The sequence below is a fragment of the Xenopus tropicalis genome, chromosome 5 (genome assembly GCF_000004195.4).
Source record: "Xenopus tropicalis strain Nigerian chromosome 5, UCB_Xtro_10.0, whole genome shotgun sequence".
In the NCBI taxonomy this organism is placed as follows: Eukaryota; Metazoa; Chordata; class Amphibia; order Anura; family Pipidae; genus Xenopus; species Xenopus tropicalis.
The window spans coordinates 115,416,108-115,438,832 of record NC_030681.2 but is presented as its reverse complement, the minus strand read 5'-3'; the positions used below and the strand labels follow the sequence as shown (position 1 = coordinate 115,438,832).

The 22,725-nt window shown below is 36.8% G+C and overlaps 1 protein-coding gene across 2 annotated transcripts in view; it reads left to right on the top strand.

Annotated features, from left to right (window-relative positions):
- Positions 1-22,725, top strand: part of rsrc1 (arginine/serine-rich coiled-coil 1) — a 143,484-nt gene that overhangs the window by 53,206 nt on the left and 67,553 nt on the right. The window lies entirely within an intron of this gene.

Sequence of the window (22,725 nt, the reverse complement as noted above, 5' to 3'; positions counted from 1 at the left end):
GCTTTAATTATCAGCAAAAGAAAAAAAAAGTTTGGCTGCGGTTATTTGGCACACAGGATCTAAATGGAACAAACAAATGATTTTAAACAAATTTCGCATGCATAAACAAGGTAGGTTTGGTGTACTCTTTGAAGGGTGAGTGTAATATTTTGTGCTTATATGTTATTGATTATTCAAAATAAGTTTTTTTTATATAATGAAATTAGAGGAACCAGTGATTTGTGTGTTATACATTTTACATTTCAGAAAAAGTCTCATTGATGTGTTTAATTAAATTCTGTCTGTGGCGCTAAGTGAAAAATATTGTCAGTTCGGGGGCCAAAAATCTAACACATTATTGAGCCGGTAGGTTTGACAGAAAATTAAACATCATTGCCTTATTTATTGTCATCATAACGTCTTACATTGTATTCTGTATTACTTGTTCAACTACACTCATGACTAAATTATTCTGGTACAAGGAGTCCTTTGTAGGAGAAGGAAAGGCTAAGTCACTTGGGGGTGCCAAAATTCTAGGCACCCCCCCGAGTGACTTTAATCGCTTACCTTGTACCCTGGGCTCGTGCCCCTGTTAGGAGAAAACCACACCAGCCCGGGGTACCTGCAGCGAGCGCTTCCTTCTTCCGTATGTCTTTTGCCGAAAAAAAACCTGGGCCAGGCCATGCGCATTAGAGTGAAAAGCCGACTTTGTTGTTAAAGTTCTACTTTTCACTCTACTGCGCATGTGCAAGCGCGAACAAGGAAGAGGAAACGTTCGCAGGTACCCCGGGCTGGTGCTGTTCTCTCTTAACAGGGGCACCAGCCCGGGGTAAAAGGTAAGCGATTTAAGTCACTTGGGGGTGCCTAACATTTTGGTATCCCCAAGTGACTTAGCCTTTCCTTCTCCTTTAAAATCTATGTTTAAAGCCTGGGATACAGGGAAATTAAGAGGCTTGTCTTAAAGGACATGCAAACCCTTCACAAAACATGTATTCAGTGAGCAACCTCTATGAAATCTTTAAACACCTGTCAATACCTGTAGTACGACTGCAGCATCCCATTAATAACTTATTTTTTTTCTCCTCTAACCTGCCCAGCCCCCTCCCTTGGGAATCTGCTTTGGCTGTTGGCTACTGGGTATGCTTACGTCTAAGGCAGAGAATCTTCCCATCTCAGATTAGGAAACACACCCCTCCAGTCCAGCCACCAATACAGAGATGGCATTGCTAGCTCTAATATTGTGTCAGAGGGAAAATGGATACTGGATGAAAACTGCTTTGGTTGTTTTAGGAAAATGTGATGGTGCTGACAAACAGAGGGATATTTGAAGCACAAATTATGCCATTTGGGTGTGGTATATGTGGTCAATTTATATACATGGTGAGAAAATGTAGGGTTTACATATCCTTTAAGTCTGACACAACTGACTTCTTTCCATGAGTCAAACCACAACCTAGAGTCCAACAACCAGACCCTTTCCCTCTTCTTTAATTGTTAAATGTGCAGAATGACAAGGCAATATTTAGGTGCTTTATTTAAGATTTACCAGTATTTTCATGGAATCTTCATTTCTCTGCCCAGTGGGCAAAAATCTTTCATTGCATTTTGCATCCAAAATAAGATACTCTACAAGCCAAACAGTAAGCAGGAAAAAGTTCCTTCTAAATTTGAAAAGAACCATTTATCCAGTCCATGGATAAACTTTGTAGCATTAAAAGAATAGTTTACCTTTAATTTAACTTGTAGTTTAAAGTTAAGTATATGTTCTTTTTTAGCAACTTTAATTGCTCAAAATTACTTCTGCCTCTTTTTTAGCTTTAAAACAGGGGTAGCAGATCCTAAAGACAATACAATATTTTACTGTGAGGCTATCATTTTAATGATATTTGTACTTTTTATTAATTCCGATCTTATTCAGGCCTTCTAATGTCTTGTTGAAATTGGCAGGTTCATAGAGTAAAAATCCTAGGAACCAGATTGCTGCTAAAATTGAGACTAATTGAGAGTTACTGAATAAAATGCAAAATAATTCCAAGATGACATAAAGATCAGTTGCAGATTATCTCAATATCATTGTCTACTGCATAATAAAGGTTAATTCAAATGTGAACTACACCTTTATTTACAGTAACCTTGTATTTTTTCATTGGTAAAACCAGTTGAACTGGAGCTGTTTCTAGACTATATCTGCCACTTTGGGAAAAGAATTGCACAGGTTTACAGTTCTCACTTTAGCAGTTTTACACTGTTAAAATTCTGAATTTACAACATCAGTATTTCTTGCTGTTCTCTTTGGTTGGCCATTAGAATTTTTGGTTTGAGGGAGCACACTAATAATCTGTTTATCTTAAAAAGTATAAGAATAAAGATGTAAATCCTGCCTTGAAAAATGCCTTTTAAGCATCTTATACTGTTCCCATTTTAGAAGGAACCTTGTTTTCTTTTAATCTCAAGAGATGACCTTTGTCTTCTAGAAAGATTTACTGGTAAATAAAGCATCAGATATTTTATTTTCTGATATATAGTTACTTTGGTTTGCCAAAGAAACTTGATATTATATCTTTCAAATAAGAGAATATTTTTTAAAATCATTTTGCATTGCTGAATAGTTATCCAAAACTATGCCCTATATATATGTATAAAAACATACATAGGGGCTGATTTAGCAATGCTTGAGCCTCCTTTGATCACAGGTAGCATTTGGAAGTATAAATGAAAAAGATTTGTAAATTGAAGAACAATTTGAGGAAATAACCAAATGATCATGAGTCAATTCAGTATAATGATCACTTGGTGATAAAGATGAGGAGAAACACAGAAGCTGGAAGAAAGAAGGTTTAATGTTAGGCAATATGAATCTAATTAAAGTTTACATATGGGTTATAAACAGTGTAGTAGTAGGATCTCAGAAATGACCATTGTAGAGTGTTTTTACTGTATATCCGTAGAACTGGTTTTCAAGGTCAAAGTCTAAAAAAAAAGAAGAAAAAAAAAAAACCAGAAGGAGCTATTTCATGGTTTAGTTTTAATAATCATTTTCTAAGCATTGTTTGAATCTGAAGTGCCACACAGTTTTCCTTAATGGTTTCATACTATAAGTTCCTGCCACATAATAGAACGATTTTGACCTTTTTTTGTCCTTGTGGTCACTCAGCACAGTCAGAGCACTTTAAATACTGTAGAGTAATCTGTCATTAATAGCGTGTTTAGCCTTTAGTGGTTTATAAAGCTATCAGCGTCCCATTGTAACTTGTAAATCAATAAATGCCAGTGTGTGCCTAAACATGCTATTTCCAGACTGACTTGTTCATTTTTTGTTCTAATACAAGTATATTATAGGGAAAATCACATTGTTTATATTTAAAAACAAAAATATATTTTATTGATCTATAAGCATATGTGAATATTGTTCATACTGCACTAGTGAGATATTGGTTACTTAGCAGTGGTAAATTACAAATTAAATAAGTGTAATTGATAAATAGAATGTAATATATACAGTATATTTTATATAAAGGTATTGAATGTGTATTATACTTTGCAAGATGATGTTTTATTTTAACTAATGTATCTCACTACTGTACATTTGTAATAAAGTGGGTGGGCCTTTATTAGTATTCATAATTTGTATTAATTAACATTAATAACAAATATTGATAGAACTATTCAGGGTTAATGATAAAACCTTCTGTTGAACTGTTAGTAAACAATAGCTTACACACGTGCAAGTGATAATAGAATTACACAGATTTACTTAGTTTTGTATGGTTATAGTTACAAGGATAGGCAGCACTGCATCAATTCAGCATAATTGTGGAGCCCCACAACGTTTGGTACATGACCTTCAGGTTCCCGATAACCAAGCAATGATTCGAATGTCCTGGCACTCGTTCAGGAGTCCAACTGGCAATAATGTAAATTGCTGGTGGGAAAACATATGTATCTATTCGGCCTTGCAAAATAGCCTGCAGTTGCCTCTCAAGGAAACTTTGGCCTACTTCAGAAAGTGGTCACATCGCATGTGTTTCCCCACCGGTGCTTTGCATTTTAGCTGGCGGGAAGAAAACATGGGACAATTTGTTGCCTGCAGTAGCCAAGATTTGTCATGGGTGATAAAAAATCCCATGTGTCATTAAAAGCATTTTGTTGTGGGTGTATTTAAGACCTAATAAAAGTGGTAAAAATCTCTAAAGAGGAATTTTAATAGGGAGTAGCACTAGTCAATAAATATGGGACATAATAAGAGAGCAAATTAGCATGTTGATGCCATCTTGTTTGATAGGTATTGGTATTTTAGAAATATTTCTTTGGTGAATGTGACATGATAATATAGGTAACAGTTATAGTTCTTTCAGGCATATAATGCTTGTTGGATAAAGAATAAGGTCAATTTTTTAATTATTATTACTAATATATGATAGTGCTGGGACATCTGTGTATCTGGGTAGAGCTTAAGAGAGAAGAGATATTATTAGCATAAAGGTAGTACAGGTATCGGACCTCAGAAAGCCCATCTCCCATAGACTCCATTTTAATCAAATAATTCACATTGTTAAAAATGGTTTCCTTTTTCTCTGTAATAATAAAACGGTACCTTGTACTTGATCCCAACTAAGATATAATTAATCCTTATTGGAGCCAAAACAATCCTATTGGGTTTTATTACTCTTTAAATAATTTTTTTAGCAGACGTAAGGTAGGAGATCGGAATTATGGAAAGACCCCTTATCCAGAAAACCCCAGGTCCTGTGCATTCTGGATAACGGGTCCCATATTTGTATTTGATTGTATAAATATGCGCCTAGTCTTTGTTATTGGTACATGTTTTCTTGAAGAGTATCTTTCATTATGTATAAATCACTGACTGAGATATTAGGTAGATATTAGGTAGGAGATCTGAATTACAGAAAGACCCTTTATCCGGAAAACCTCAGGTCCCGAGCATTCTGGATGACGTACCTGTAATGAAAACAAACTGACTAATTAAACAAGGGTGGAGGTATACAAAAATAATAATAGCCTAGGATATAGCCCCAAGGAACATACAGTGGAGGAAATAATTATTTGACCCCTCACTGATTTTGTAAGTTTGTCTAATGACAAAGAAATGAAAAGTCTCAGAACAGTATCATTTCAATGGTAGGTTTATTTTAACAGTGGCAGATAGCACATCAAAAGGAAAATCGAAAAAATAACTTTAAATAAAAGATAGCAACTGATTTGCATTTCATTGAATGAAATAAGTTTTTGAACCCCTACCAACCATTAAGAGTTCTGGCTCCCACAGAGTGGTTAGACACTTCTACTCAATTAGTCAACCTCATTAAGGACACCTGTCTTAACTAGTCACCTGTATAAAAGACACCTGTCCACAGAATCAATCAAGCAGACTCCAAACTCTCCAACATGGGAAAGACCAAAGAGCTGTCCAAGGATGTCAGAGACAAAATTGTAGACCTGCACAAGGCTGGAATGGGCTACAAAACCATTAGCAAGAAGCTGGGAGAGAAGGTGACAACTGTTGGTGCGATTGTTCGAAAATGGAAGGAGCACAAAATGACCATCAATCGACCTCGCTCTGGGGCTCCACGCAAGATCTCACCTCGTGGGGTGTCAATGATTCTGAGAAAGGTGAAAAAGCATCCTAGAACTACACGGGAGGAGTTAGTTAATGACCTCAAATTAGCAGGGACCACAGTCACCAAGAAAACCATTGGAAACACATTACTCCGCAATGGATTAAAATCCTGCAGAGCTCGCAAGGTCCCCCTGCTCAAGAAGGCACATATGTGCAGGCCCGTCTGAAGTTTGCCAATGAACACCTGAATGATTCTGTGAGTGACTGGGAGAAGGTGCTGTGGTCTGATGAGACCAAAATAGAGCTCTTTGGCATTAACTCAACTCGCTGTGTTTGGAGGAAGAAAAATGCTGCCTATGACCCCCAAAACACCGTCCCCACCGTCAAGCATGGGGGTGGAAACATTTTGCTTTGGGGATGTTTTTCTGCTAAGGGCACAGGACAACTTATTCGCATTAACGGGAAAATGGACGGAGCCATGTATCGTGAAATCCTGAACGACAACCTCCTTCCCTCTGCCAGGAAACTGAAAATGGGTCGTGGATGGGTGTTCCAGCACGACAATGACCCAAAACATACAGCAAAGGCAACAAAGGAGTGGCTCAAGAAGAAGCACATTAAGGTCATGGAGTGGCCTAGTCAGTCTCCGGACCTTAATCCAATAGAAAACCTATGGAGGGAGCTCAAGCTCAGAGTTGCACAGAGACAGCCTCGAAACCTTAGGGATTTAGAGATGATCTGCAAAGAGGAGTGGACCAACATTCCTCCTAAAATGTGTGCAAACTTGGTCATCAATTACAAGAAACGTTTGACCTCTGTGCTTGCAAACAAGGGTTTTTCCACTAAGTATTAAGTCTTTTTTTGTTAGAGGGTTCAAAAACTTATTTCACTCAATGAAATGCAAATCAGTTGCTATCTTTTATTTAAAGTTATTTTTTCGATTTTCCTTTTGATGTGCTATCTGCCACTGTTAAAATAAACCTACCATTGAAATGATACTGTTCTGAGACTTTTCATTTCTTTGTCATTGGACAAACTTACAAAATCAGTGAGGGGTCAAATAATTATTTCCTCCACTGTAAATAAAAATACATAAGGAGAAGATTATACTTTATGATAGGAGACATTAAAAGAGTAGTTGAAAGGTAAGTCTCTCACTTCAAAAGGATTTGTACATCATTATAGTTGGACTATTGTAAGCTTACATACTGTATTCTACCATAGGGAAACACCTTGTACCTCCAATATTCAGCTTTACAAGCATTTCCTATATTTTACTTGAACATGGTTATATTTGTTTTATTGGGTATTGTTCATCATTAGAATTGTTTTGTTTTGAACTTCTACATTTGTAAATGGAAAATAAATTTCTGTCTGGTCTTCATGTTTTTCTGTATGAAAAAGCAGATCAAACGGAACAAAAAAATAAAAAAAGCTTGTTCTGCTACACCAACAAACTGGCAGAAGAAGAGAGGTCCCTATCATGCTGCATGGCTTTACTCTTTCTCATCATGCACTTTTTAATTTTATATATATATATATATATATATATATATATATATATATATATATATATATATATATGTATATATATATATTTTTTTCTGCCACTGTACAATAGTTGTGAATATCCTTTGCTACGATACTTTAATCCTCAAATTAAACAATTTGTTACTTTGAAGACTTTGCAGAGAGTCACAGAAAGCATTGTGCATTTGAATTTGTCTTACACTTTAGAACTTTCATTGAATTTTATGAAATAAGTTTGGTTTAATTGACTTACCGTATTTTTCACCCTATAAGACACTCCAGAATATAAGACGCATCCAATTTTAAAGGAGGAAAATCTAGAAAAAAAAGATTCTGAACCAAATACTGTAGTAAAATATTTTATATCAACTGTATAAAGTTAATTGTCTCTGGGCTTGCACATAATGAGGCTTGCACCTTCCATTTCCCCCCTAACCTACCCCCAGCGGCCTCCGGCTCCCATGATGTCTTCCTCTCTGTGCCGCGGCTCCCAGCTGCTTCTGTGCTTTTATAAGGTTGCGCCCTGTGCGTGTGACGTCAGTACGCACGGGCACAACCTTATAAAAGCGAGGATGCGCCAGAGAGCCGCGGCACAGAGAGGAAGACAGTTCGCCGTATGAGACGCACCAACTTTTCCCCCCCAGTTTTGGGGAAGAAAAAGTGCGTCTTATACGGTATTGACTGTTTTGTTAGACACATGAAAGTATTTTAGCTGCTGCTGTTCATCACTCTGTAAGCAGTACTGGAAATGCTGGGGGATAACTGTACAGAGATGCTGTACTTGGGAATCTGCACTGCCATTCTGTAGCATTATACTGTATGGAATTGGGCAGACTGATATCTGGATCTGTTGGCAATGTTAACACTAGCCACAAAGCTACTGCACATTTGTTGTAAGTTGAAATAAAAATGTTGCTGGTTGCAGAAGCTTTACAAATAATTAGCATTTTTGTTTTTATCTTGAATTTTTTTTTTTTACTCTTTTGCCTTCATTGATCTTTAGTGGAACAAAAGCTGTGTAAATGTGTGATGGGGACAGAAAAAAGTCAATGTAAATGGCATCATCCTAGTCCTATGGAAATTCAGTGAAGATTGTCTAAAGAGGTGGTCTATTGAGCTGGTCTGGTCCCACAAACACTTATCTGACTAGACAAACCAAGTGACTTTCCCCCGCAGAATTAGATCACTGTCATAAAGTCTGTATGTTGGGTAAGGCCTATTACTCCATGTAACAACTACATGTACATGCCTCATTCTGAACATCAGTGGAATGAAAAGCATGTGATTTAACACACAGTCTTCCACATGTTGTAATTAAAGGGGTGGTTCACCTTTAAGTTAACTCTTGCTATGGTATAGAATGCCCTATTCCTAGCAGCTTTGCAATTGGTATTCCTTATTTTTTTATAGTGGTTTTTTTTTTTATTATTTGCTTCCCTCTTCTACAACTTTCAAATGAGGGTTACTGACCACAGCAACTAAAAACTATTGCTCTGTAAGCTTAAAATGTTGTTATTGTTACTTTTTGTTCCTTATCATTCGATTCAGGTCCCCTTCTATTCATATTCCAGTCTCTCATTCAAACCACTGCCTGGTTGCTAACGTAAACAAGACCCTAGCAAACAGCTGCTGAAATTCCAAACCAGAGAGCTGCTGCACAAAAAGCTAAATAACTGAACAACTACAAATAATAAAAAATGAAGTGCAATTGAAAACTCCTGGAATATCAGTGTCTACATTATACTAAAAGTCAATTTAAAGGTGAACAACCCCTTTAAGTAAACTCCTTAAGATACTGTTGGTTTCAGTGTCACTGTGATTTTATTTTTGCTGTATTTATTGTAAATATTCATCTCTCTATATATCTGTATCTGTTCCCACTGCCCAGCCTGTGCCTTTTTCTATTACATGTGCGTAAAAGATCCTTCAGTAAGTATTCTGTATGTGTGCTGCCTTGGTCTTTCCACTCTGCTTGTGTGTTTCATGCCGAAGGGGTTAAAAATAATTTTAGCACTAAGCACATCAGCAACTTTTTTTTTTTACATTTATCATCTTTTAATTTTTTTATTTCTCACTTTTAGATTTGTTTCCATCTGTCAGATCAGATCACACGTATAAACATCTCGCAAAAATACACTAAGCCCCAGGCAATTTTGTTTGCAAACCTTCCTTATGTCCCACATGTAAACCTGGTTGAAAAATTCACCAAACCAACAAAAACGTGCACTTGCATCCTCTGAGCACATCTCCTGTCTGTGGTTTTCTTTATTATAATGCTTTTATTCTGCAAGGGATGCTAGATTGTCTTTGGTTTCACTTTCATGGAAAATATACTGCATTAACAATATTTTACCACTTTGTAAATAATACACAAAATAACTTGAATAGTCATAAGCTATTATTGGAGTGTCTGCCACTGTTGGACTGTTAGCGGCTATTTTCCAGTCATTTAGAAACCAGATTTGTGCCACTGACCATTATTCTAATACTGATCTGTGTTCATTTCAAGACACTTACAGCCAGACAGCTGAATCCTCTGCAAGATGAAATGACTGGACAATTTATTGTAGGATGATTACATTGAGAACAGCAAGCTTACGTCATTTTAAATGCGTTAAATGCTCTTCCTTCCGTATAAAACATTTAATGAACAGTATCAAATATTCATTAGATTAGGATATTGCTAATCAGACACTTTTTAACTCCAGTGGCTTACTTTGTATCTTCAAGGTGTTAATGTGAAAGCAGTTTTTTTTAACAAGTAAAAAAAAATCATATTTATATTTATAAATTGAGTGTAATTTTGTATTCTTACAGATTGTAGCTCATCACAGCTTAGGCAGGATACTAATTTGTTTTATAGTATGTTGTTATAATGGTAGATTCAAAACTTAATTCTTGCTTTTGAAATGCTGCAGTTTTATCATCTACTTATGGCAGATATGTGTAGCCCCTGCTTTGCAGAATTGCAACTTTCATTGACCCCCACATTCAGTCAGTTGCTGTAAAACATAAATATATACAAGACAGATAGCAGGGTCATATTTATAGCAATAAAGGTCAGTGTGAGTAGCAAATAATAGGGAGAGGAGTTTCTTTACCATGATAAGAGCTCTTTTATGGTTGGTTCATATGAGTGTCCAAGCTCTGCCTGACTCCTTAGAATTTATTATTGCTTTCTGACATAGATGAATGTACTAATCTTGATGCTATTGGTCCTTCTCCAGGGACAGCTATGCCATGGGGGGAGTTAAACTTGTTGCAGGGTTAATAAAGGGACAGTTGTAGCTTTGGAGAGAGGTGGAATACTTCTGTTTCATGAGGATGACAGGGGTCTGCTGGGGTACTGGAGGGCAATCCTCTGGTAAAGAGGCTAAAATCCTATGGTAGTGAGCAAACAGAGTGGGATCCCTTTGAGAACTCCAGTTCCACCCCACACACACTTTAAAAACATACAGGGAGGCTAAAATTGTTCCTACTTTGTGTAAATGTTATAGGGACCCTAGACTGTAAGCTCCACTGGGGAATGGATTCATGTGAATGAGTATAATCTCTATAAATGCACTGTAGAATATAAAGGATAATAATAAAAAGCATAACACAACCATAACACAACCATAGCTTGCATACACTAAAAATTGTAGAACATCCGACTGACACTGAACCATTTCATTTTATGCAATTTTTGGTCATTCTAGTCCCAAATTCTGTGAATTCTTTCTGAATCTTAAAAATGATCAAAAGTTTCAAGTCAGATTTAGGGGCCCATTCTTGAAACCACAAATTTTGTGTGGTTAAAAGCACAATTGAAAAAAATTCGGAGTAACCGCAATAATTTCTGATGTGCAAAAATGTCACAAAAATTCTTTTCTAGGTCGTCTGAAAATATTGTTGTTGTGATGCAAAAATCACAAAATTTTCGGACCTGGCTTTGAAACTTCAATGTATGATTTTGGAATCCTTCCATAGGATTCATTAGATCCAACCTAGCCAAAAGGTAGTCACGATATCAAAGCTTAAATGAATTCCAAAATGGTCGTAGTCTTTTTCTTGGAAGTTAGCGAAAACCACGAAATAGTTGTGGAATTTTAATGAAAATATCGTGGACATTACGAAAAGTTCTATAAATTAGAAAAAATACGATTTTTTATGGAAAAAATTATTTGTGCTTTCATGAATAATAATGATACCATGGAAATCAGTGGGAAGTGAGGGATGTGATTAAATAAGAGAAGAATAAATATTCTTAAATAAGGTCAGAATCGCAGAAATTCACGCTTGTACTTATGATGGTTACAGTGGTGATTATATACACAAGGCTACGTATTCAATTGCACACCTTCCCCCCCATTCTGCTTAGATTAATCACATGCAGGTAAAAGTAAACGTTTGTATGCCTAGCTGGAATCGCCATTAGCTTGGGTGTGGCAGTATTTTCCTCAGCAAGTTGCCTCAGTAGCACAAGCAATTCAGTCACTAATGCCATATTTAGGCCCCATTAGCATAGTGGAAGTGACACCATCCCCATATATTTGTTGCATTTTATGTATGATTCACTAAACTCACTTGCTAATTAGAGCATGATGGTGCAGAATTATGGGAAAAAGACATCGCTTTGTGGGTGAAAACAATAGTGATTTGCATGAGAGAATTGAAAAAACCATTTTTTTTAAATGAGGTTTCTTAAATTTGGATAACAATATTTATGTTTGACAAGATGCATTTTATTACATTCTATCTTTAAACTGCAAATCAGATATGGGACCTGCTGTCCAGAATACTCTGAACCTGGGGTTTTCTTGATAGGGGATCTTTCCATAATTTGGATCACCATACCTTATCTGTTATAATGATTTAAACCTTAAACAATCCCAATAGGATTGTTTTACCTCCAATATGAATTCATGCAACCTAGGCTACCATCAAGTTCAAGGTACTGTTTTATTATTACAAAGAAGAAAAAAATAATTTATAAAAATGTGAATTGATGAAAATGGAGTCCATGGGAGATAGCCTTCCTCCAATTTGGAGCTTTCTAGATAACAGGTTTTTCTGATCATGTATCCCATACTTGTATATGCAGTAACTACTCTAGCAAGCCACCTATGCACTCCATAATGTGTGTAGCTGAACTACCCCCAGTGAGCCCCCATTTTCTTTTCAAATTTATTTTATAGGTGTTTTATCTTAAAAGAATAATCTGGCAAAACCCTCCATTAAAAAATCATTAAAATATACATGCTGATGGGTTGCTCCAATTTTTGCTCAAAATATGTTATGCAGCTGCGTTTTCACACAAGTATCACATGACATATGCCAGTGCTGCCATATTTAGACAATTCTCATGGGTTGCAAGGAATTGGGCTTTGATGCTACATTTAAAAAAAAAAAAAAAAAAAAAGGAACACGTTTGGCAAAGTACCCAAAATCACTGTGTGCGCCCTAAGCACTGCCTGTCCTATACTGTGGAAATATGTCAGCACTATATAAATACCAAGATGTAAATAAATGTAAAGGAAAGCAGTATCCTTTGATTATATGTATTTTTGTCAGCCTAGTATTCTTTCCCTTCCACTTAGTAGGAAGGCATTAGCACTATGCCATGGTCTGGCTAACCAGCAAAAAAAAAATCCCGACTCCCAGTCCTTCATTGGATGATTATTTAGAACATATTTTGTGACCTGTGTGATGCATTTATTTTCATCCTCATTTTGATTTCTTTATTTATTTTGGCTTTAATTTTCCTCAACCCTAGTCTTTGATAACAATCAGATATGTGCATGAGCGCCATGAACAGGCACGTTTTGTGAGCATTCAGCTTTAATCCAAATACATGTCACAGGGAAAGTGTCTTATTTTCTTTGGCACCGACAGAAAGGATTGCACTTGGAAATGTTGTTCACCATTGCACCAGTGGTTTGTATGCAATTTCAGTAATTTGATCGTCGCTGATGAAAAGCTGACAATATTTCCACAGCGCCCCATTAGATAAAAGCAGCATGAAACCACAGGTTAATCTGCAAACAGATTTTCATGCTTATTACTCTAATGATTCCATCATATTTGATGTAGCAGGCAGCAAGCCGTCTCTCAGCAGCAACAGTGCGCTCCATTTTGATCTCTCTACTCATTAAATGATGTAGTAATTTGACTGACCTCTGACCAGGTGCATATCTATTCATAATTGCATGTCATTCTGATCTGGAAATTACTTTAGTGAAACCAAAGTATTCATCCCGCTTCCCAAGTCAAAAAACTAACAAAAGAAATATTGCATTAATTTTCAAATGATGATATTACATTTAGTGCCTAGGCGTCATATATCAAAATCTGGAAACTGCTCCGTTACTATATGCGCTTAATCTTAATGGTATCTCTGGATGTCAAGGGCATGCAGAAAATTAAATCGGAAAGTGCAGATAGACCTAAGAAGACATTATCTCTTGATGATTGCAGTTTTGATAGGTATTTCAGTGAATTTCATTTTCACAGAATGGTAGAAGATGAGTTAGCCACCAGATTTTCTCATTTTTCTTCTACATGATTTATGTGAGTTGAGTATAAAACTTTTTATGGGAGAGCAGTTACCGAAGATGAGAGGTAAATTAATGCACTGGGTTTCCATCTCAGCTCCATACACAAATGTCAGAGCTGTGCGTACGTAATGGTTCCCATCATTATTCAGGGTTGTTTACATTCAAAATATGTAATGAAATCTGTTCAGAATAATGAGGGAAATAAAAGTTTAGAAAATTGTAAAGGTCATGAAGTTTGAGAAATGATGCAATGCTTCCAAAATAACATTTAGGCAATATAAATTACATTATTATGCACCAACTCTGCATTATGGAGACATGAAGATGAAGTGCTTTGGACTAGTAAAATGCTGTTAGCTCTCTCTGAAGTATGAGAATGTGTAAAATATTTCCCATTTTATATTCTGTTTTTGTTCATAAAGAAGAAGAAGATTGCCACGAACTGCGCCGGTACGTATAGCGTTAAATCGCAAGTGGAGGGATTTGGCCAACATACCATCCCAGTGTAATTTAGCAGCATTAAAGACTAATTGATGTGGATGCATTAATGAACCTTTATTTAGCAGCAAGTGGGTTTATAAGGTTTCATAATAACATATATTTTGGTGCAGCATTATTTTTAACAATTTCATAACAATTTATCTTATGCTTGAAGAGTCTCCAAAGGATGTTGTTTGGCCGGCTATCTAGGCCCGATAATATGTTCAACCTCAGTAAAACCTTTGTGTGTTTTTGTGTTGTGACTAATTGGTAACCATCTGCTTCTCTGGGAACTTGTTGACCCCTCCATGGTAGCTGCACATAAGACAACATACAGTTTACTTCATCGAGGGCTTGGAAATGATGGAACACTATTTTGGCCGTTAAGAACTCTTTTGTAATTGATGTGTAACTTTTGGTATATTGTATTCTAGATGCCGTTTACATTCAAGCTATGTCTTTTTTTTTTTTTTTTTTTTTTTACTTTTTACATTTTTCTTCATGTAGTAGGTATGGGACCTGTTATCCAGAATGCTCAGAACCTGAGGTTTTCTGCATAAGAGATCTTTCTGTAATTTGGATCTCCATGCTTTATGTTTACTAAAAAATAATTTAAACATTTATTAAACCCAAAAGGATTGCCTCCAGTAAGGATTAATCATATCTTAGTTGGGTACAGTTTTATTATTACAGAGAAATTGTTTTTTAAAATTTGGATTATTTGATTTAAAATGGAGTCTAATGGAGGTGACCTTCCCGTAATTTTGAGCTTTCTGTATATCGGCTTTCCAGATGAAGTATCCCATACCTGTACAGTGTTTTTGATAGCAAGTCTTCTTTGGCTTTCCCACAGTCTAACAACTGCCATTCTTGCATGTAATACAAGTAAAAAAGGTGCCTGTGTGGAAATGAGACCTGATGGGTTTTTTTTTGTTATTTTTGTTGTTTGCTGGGTTTGTATTTTCCTATTTACTCTCTGTAGAAATGTTACAAACAAGGCATTATATTATCTGCATTGTGCTAAAATGTAATATTTTATATATTCTCAGATACACAACTGTTGTGCTTCTTTCTGGTTGTTTAAGGGCTGTGGCACACGGGGGAGATTAGTCGCCCGCGACAAATCTCCCTTGACGCGTTGGGAAATCGCGGTGCTGGGTATGCCATCCCACTGGCGATTTACATTTTCGGCGGTGGGATGGCATTTCGGGGAGATTAGTCTCCCGCAACAAGGGAGATTTGTCACAGGCAGCTTATCTCCCCGTATGTCACAGCCCTAAAGAATTTCACCAGTGAGCACTAGGAAGCCAAGTTGTAAAGTGCAAAACAATGGTGCTTTGCACGTTAATTAGATGTAGATGTATAGGTACAACATACAAAGGCAGTTGTTGATTCTATTGTTCCCTTACTTATCTGTACCTTTTATTTGCACCCCATGCTCAGTTCTAGAGAGCAAGCTAAACATATTGGCGCTAGGTGCCAGTTGGAAGAAGGGCATATGATGCAAATATTTTGGGATTTAGCATTTAAATGTACACCATTTTGTCAATTCTTTATTTTTGACTTTTACATATATGGGGAGGGGTACAGAAAGGAAAAGAGGGGGGGCGGTAGGGAGGGGAGCATTGATTTTACACATGATGTCATATCTTATCAGTATAAATTTCAAACGACAGCTGTCAACAAGTCATTGCTAATTTTTTACGTAAATATAGAAAAACACATAAACTATAGTAAGTAGGTTAAATGTGAATGACTGAAATGTACGCCATTTTGTGTTGTGAATAAAATCTTACATTACTTCTGAAAAACACATCTAAATATAAAAAGGCTTTTAATTGATGTAAAGCTGTTTATAGTTAAACTTAAAAAAATACAGTTTCACTGCCGGCGGAGGAACACCTACCACTGCCTGTGCCATCTGCCATAGACTGACAACATACATGCATTTTCAGCCCAAAAGCAGCATATACCAGTGGTGACAGGTAGTATCCTTAGGTCTGTGGTGGTTGACAAGGGCTTTCTGAGGCCTTGTGTGACATTAGCCTTAGGGGAGGTACACACAAGGTATTTTCTCTACCTGTGTAGAAACTTAGCGGAGAAAAGGCCAATCGCTCCCTTCCACTCTGATCTGAAAGAACTAACAAATATAACATCAGGCTTTCAGTAAACATGGAGTGGAATTTGGCATAGAAGTGCATACTTCTGCTATTCCATGCTCCTGCTGTGGCTGTCAGTACATTCAGATTGGGAAGCCAAATTGAGCATATTGCTCTTTTCTCTGCCTCGGTTTCTATGCAGGTGAAGCAAACACCTGGCATGCCCCTGGCCTTAGCAGTAACATTTCAATGCAAGCCCCAAAGATACAAATCATAAATGTTTAGGACTGCTTGCTCAGTCCCGATGACTAGCATCCTTGTGAAAAAATGAAAATATGCACCTCTATTGTCTCAAGTTGTCTACCAGAGCTCCTTATCACCGGTCATCTTTGGCCAAGTTCTCATTGGTGATACCATGAGAACAAAGAGGCAAATATCTTCACACTTAAAGGGTCTTTATACAGATATGGGGTCCCTTATCCGGGAAAGCCATTATCCAGGAAACTCCAAATTACAGACAGGCCATTTTCCATAGACTCCATTACAAAGAAATAATTCTGATTTTTAAAAATTACTTTGTTTTTCTCTGTAGTAATAAAACATAGCTTGTCCTTGATCCTAACTAAGATATAATTAGGCATGCAAATCTGTACTTTTCCAGCACTGTCTTTTTATTCAAATCCCACCAATAATGTGTTCTTTTAAAAATATCAGGCAGCTCAGCCCTCATGGCCCCCAGATACTAAAATAGTAAACAAAAAAACAACAAATGGCGAGTGCCAATAGTATGGATTGTAAAAAAATTCTTCGTAGATCCTTTACCTGTACCTCCAGGCTGTTATTTTTGCCCTAACACCTTTTTTTCTGAAGCTTGCGTTCCCAGAGTCTACAACTCACAGCATGTTGTACATTTTATCCATCAAGTTCAACCCTTCCAAGTAAAACCCAGCACACACAAACCCATACTGACCTATCTATACACTCACATACAGACCCATACTGACCTATCTATATACTCACATACAGACCCATACTGACCTATCTATAAACTCACATACAGACCCATACTGACCTATCTATACACTCACATACAGACCCATACTGACCTATCTGTACACTCACATACAGACCCATACTGACCTATCTCTACACTCACATACATAAACCCATACTGACCTATCTATCCACTCACATACAGACCCATACTGACCTATCTATCCACTCACATACAGACCCATACTGACCTATCTATACACTCACATACAGACCCATACTGACCTATCTATCCACTCGCATACATAAACCCATACTGACCTATCTGTACACTCACATACAGACCCATACTGACCTATCTATACACTCGCATATATAAACCCATACTGACCTATCTGTACACTCACATACAGACCCATACTGACCTATCTATACACTCACATACATAAACCCATACTGACCTATCTGTACACTCACATACAGACCCATACTGACCTATCTATACACTCACATACATAAACCCATACTGACCTATCTGTACACTCACATACAGACCCATACTGACCTATCTATACACTCGCATATATAAACCCATACTGACCTATCTGTACACTCACATACAGACCCATACTGACCTATCTATACACTCACATACATAAACCCATACTGACCTATCTGTACACTCACATACAGACCCATACTGACCTATCTATACACTCACATACATAAACCCATACTGACCTATCTATACACTTACATACATAAACCCATACTGACCTATCTATACACTCACATACATAAACCCATACTGACCTATCTATACACTCACACACAGACCCATACTGACCTATCTATACACTCACATACAGACCCATACTGACCTATCTATACACTCACATACAGACCCATACTAACCTATCTATACACTCACATACAGACCCATAGTGACCTATCTATACATTCACATACATAAACCATATATACCAACATCAATACTAACTGTAGATTTTAGTATTACAATAGCCTTGGATATTATGCTTGTACAAGAACTCATCCAATCCCCTCTTAAAGGCATTAACAGAATCTGCCATTACAACATCACTAGGAAGGGCATTCCCCAACCTCACTGCCCTCACCGTGAAAAACCACCATCGCTGCTTCAAATGGAAGCTCCGTTCCTCTAATCTAAATGGGTGGCCTCTGGTGCGCTGGTCGTTTTTATGGGAAAAAAGAACACCCCTTACCTGCCTATAATCAGGTAATGTAGTTTTACAGAGTAATCATGTCCCCTCGCAAGCGCCATTTTTCCAGAGAAAACAACCTCAACCATGAGAGTCTAACCTCATAGTTTTAAATCTTCCATCCCCTTTACCAGTTTAGTTTAGTTATATTCCTTCAACAACTGGGATCCCTAGGTTAAGAAATGTATCTACCTTTTAACACAGAAATGTAACTTCCCCAGAATTAGTTCTGATTGGATAAAAAGTCCAGTTGGGTACAATGGCTCTTTACACCCTGCAGTTAATTGACTGGGATCACGAGAATACAGGTATGGGATTCCTTATCCAGAAACCCATTATCCAGAAAGGTCATCTCCCATAGACTCCATTATAAGCAAATAACTCTAATTTTTAAAAATAATTTCCTTTTTATCTGTAATAATAAAACAGTGCCTTGTACGTGATCCCAACTAAGATATTAAATCCTTTATTAATCCTTATTGGAGGCAAAACAAGCCTATTAGGTTTATTCAATATTTAAATTATTTTTAGTAGACTTAAGTTATGGAGATCCAAATTACTGAAAGACCCCCTTATCTGGAAGAACCCAGGTCCCGAGCATTCTGGATAACAGGTCCCATACCTGTACTTCTGTATAAAACCTGTACTGTTTAAAACCAGAAGTCTAGTGTTTATTAAAAAAAAAAAAAAAAAAGAAACCTGAGGGATTCAAGGAAAAGGCGCTGTGGAGTGTGCACATATTCTAATCTAAATGTGATTAAAATATATGACCCTGCTACATGCAATAAGTGTATGCTGCCTAATATTTTGTGTGGGGCATAAAATAGCCGCAGTAACTTATTGCTGTGAAATCAAGTGAATGCAAGGAAGCCAAAATCATGGCTCCTTCAAACCTTCCCATTTTTGTGTTGATTTACTGAACATAAGATTACAAGCTTATCCATATTTCCAGAAGAAATAAATTACCAGACAACCCCTCACTTGTATTTGACTTCATTGTACAAACCGACTTAGCAAGAGAGCAAAGGGGAATAGATTAAAGCTGCAGGCCGTTTTTAAATGAAGTACAATTACATGTACAGTAATAACAAGTATGACTACAATCAGATTTTCTTTAAAGGGAAAGTAAGTGCTAACTCGGGTTTACTTAGCCCTGGGATCTAATACCTGACGCTTGCAAAGCCCTAAGTATCCAGTGGTTGCTGGCTTTGACCCCTCCTGCTTTTACTCATTATGTGAGATCCATGGATTTTTGTGTCGCCCAAATTATATTCTGTTTTTGGATAATGCAGAATGCAATATGTATAATTATTAGCCATATGTATACATACGTTATGCATGTATAAGGTATGTGTAAATACAGGAAATATACATACCACCCAAAATAATCTAATTTTAGTGTACTTGCTTAAATAGAGTTGTCCATCTTTCTGTCACATAAGAGTGTGCAGTTTTCATAAAATTACAGATTTTGAAACGACTACATTGGTTAGTTTATTACCTCAGCCATTGGTAATAAATCATCTTAAAGTCATTCTTCACTGTAGTAGTAGAATTTATGGAGACCTTGAATCTTTTGAAAATGGCTTCCATGTACAGGACTAGACAAGCCAGCAGCTAGAGGATAAGGGCGTGGGGATGGTGTGTTTAATGCAAAAATGCAGTGCAGGTATTTAACCATATATATATGTTTCATTTTTAATTGGGTGTATAGCCAAAAGTTTGTGGAAGGGACTGTGTTTGACATGTGCTTTCCTTTTATTGACTGGCTTGACTATAGCAGTCCCTGACTGGGCTTAGTGTCCTTGCTTTGGCGCTTTAATACGGGCATGGGACCTGTTATCCAGAATGCTTGAGACCTGGGGCTTTCTGGGTAGCCGGGGGGGGGGGGGTTTCTACTAAAATCATTTAGACATTAAACCCATAGAATTGTTTTGCCTCCAAGTACAAGGTACTGTTTTATTGTTAGAGAAAAAAGGAAATAATTTTAATCAAACAATTAAAATCTTAACAAATTGAGTCTATGGGAGATGATTTCTTGATAAGGTATTCCATACCTGTATTGTCTGTTGCATTCTTTAAAGTTTTTCAGACATTTAGTTCAAAATCAAACTGCGGTCTGTCATTGGAAGAGCAAATAAGCACACAAAATTTCTGGCTGGACAACTGGGTAGTTTATCAATGTGTGTCTTTAGATTATGCAGCAAATTACAGAATAAAGAGATAAAGGACAAGCTATATAACACTGTAGGGAAATGTAATTTTGCTTTAGTTTCAATGTATGTGAATATATAACCTCCAAATTAATTAATTGAACCAGTTAAAAAAAAAGCCAAGATTCAACACTAGCTAATGTTAAGAACATATGTAAGTGGTGTTGCAACCTCTATATTCTGAATTTCTCAAAATAAATTATTTTTGTATGAGGTTACTCAAATAAACAATACCCTGCATAAACAGGCAGACTTTCGTTGTCGGAGTGTATATGTTCTTTCCCCCCAAAGAAATTTTCCTCCAAAAATATTTATTCTTTCCATATGCCTGGAAAAGGAAACCAGCGACAGGATTTGCAGAGATTCTGATAAGTAGTTGTTGACTCAAACTCTCAAGAACATAAGGGCTGTTGATAAATCAGCAGCAAGTGCCTGTTTGCTTAGGGAAACTGAGTGGGCAACAGGTCTCACTTCACCCTGTTAACTGCAAAGAAAACATGTCAAGATATTTTGTAGTATGCGGGATGTATAAGGATATAGGCCCAGTACGTACCCATGTGCTTCCGAAAAGAATTTAAAAATGAGTGCAAATATTTATTGGTGTTAACAACAGATTTTACTTTGTGTTCTTCAGTAATACTAGTTTTACTATTGAGGCATTACCCAGAGGGAAACCCACGCAGACACAAGGAGATCATATGGAACCTGTTATCCAAAATGTTCGGGACCTGGGGTTTTTCAGAAAAGGAGTCTTTCCGAAATTTGGATCTCTGTACCTTAAAGGCACAAGTCAGTGTAAAAGTAAAACTGGCTAAAATATACAGACTGCGCAAAATAAAATAATATTTGTAATATAATTAGGCAAAAATGTAATCTATAAAGGCTGGAGTGAGCAGATGTCTAACATAATAGCCAGAACACTACTTCCTGCTTTCAGCTCTCTACCCTGTTAGTCAGTCAGTGACTTTAGGGGGGTCACATGGGACATAACTGTTCAGTTAGTTTGTGAGCACGCAGGTCAGATTGAAAAGCAAAAAAAAGTTAGATCCCATATGGACACCCCCCCCCCTCAAGTCACTGATTTGCTACTGACAGCTAACAGCTTAGAGAGTTGTAAAGCAGGAAGTAGTGTTCTGGCCATTATGTTAGACATCCGTTCACTCCAGCCTTTATAGATACATATATACATTTTTGCCTTACTATTGAAAACATTTTTTATTTTGCACATTGGCTATTCATGGGCAGGGCATGTTTTGCAAGATTTTTTTGCAGAGTAAAATATATATGCCCCCATAGCATCAAGCGTTTTACCATGATTCTTGAAAATGTGCTCAACAGGGGTCATTGTTTATAGTTTGCATGAGGTTACCTTGTCTGAGAAATCCTCATTATTACACATAGAAATACAGATAAATACGGCTCCCGTGCAGAGCTATCTATTCCCTTATGCTGTTCACCACATTTATAAATTAAAGGCCTCCTTACTAACAGAGAATAGTTCCTATTTAAATCAATTTTATCTTCATTTATTTGTAAAACAATGTAAAATTCTTGATTTACTACCCAAACTCTCCACACTATTTGTAATAGCTTCCAAGCTTATCCTCAGAATTCCCGTTGCTTATATGTATAAGCATTTTCCTGTTGCAGATGAGGTAAGGGTTTAGTTTAGGGCGAAATGATATAGAAATGATATTCAGGCTGTAATATAATATATAATGGTAAGGCATGTGCCATCGTGCTGTGCTATTGGCTTTTGGAATAAACTTTAAAATGGTTTATATGTTGATGGCAATAGATGTATTCTAGCATCTAGAATATTTAAGTGTAGCCTTAGTAGACTTTTCTGAAGCTCTACTGATCCTGTAATATTTCAAAGGCCTCTCAAGGCCGAAGGAAATTTGTTTTTTTCCACTTTATTTTTCAGCAAGTCTATAACCTAGTATTCCCTCAAATACAGGGCTGGAGGGCTTTTTGTAAAACATGATTTCTTATTGATGTTGCTGCAGGTAGGCTGGGAAACATGTTTATTTTACATGTACAATGTTTCTCTGTCCCCAGCGACTTCTAATTGAG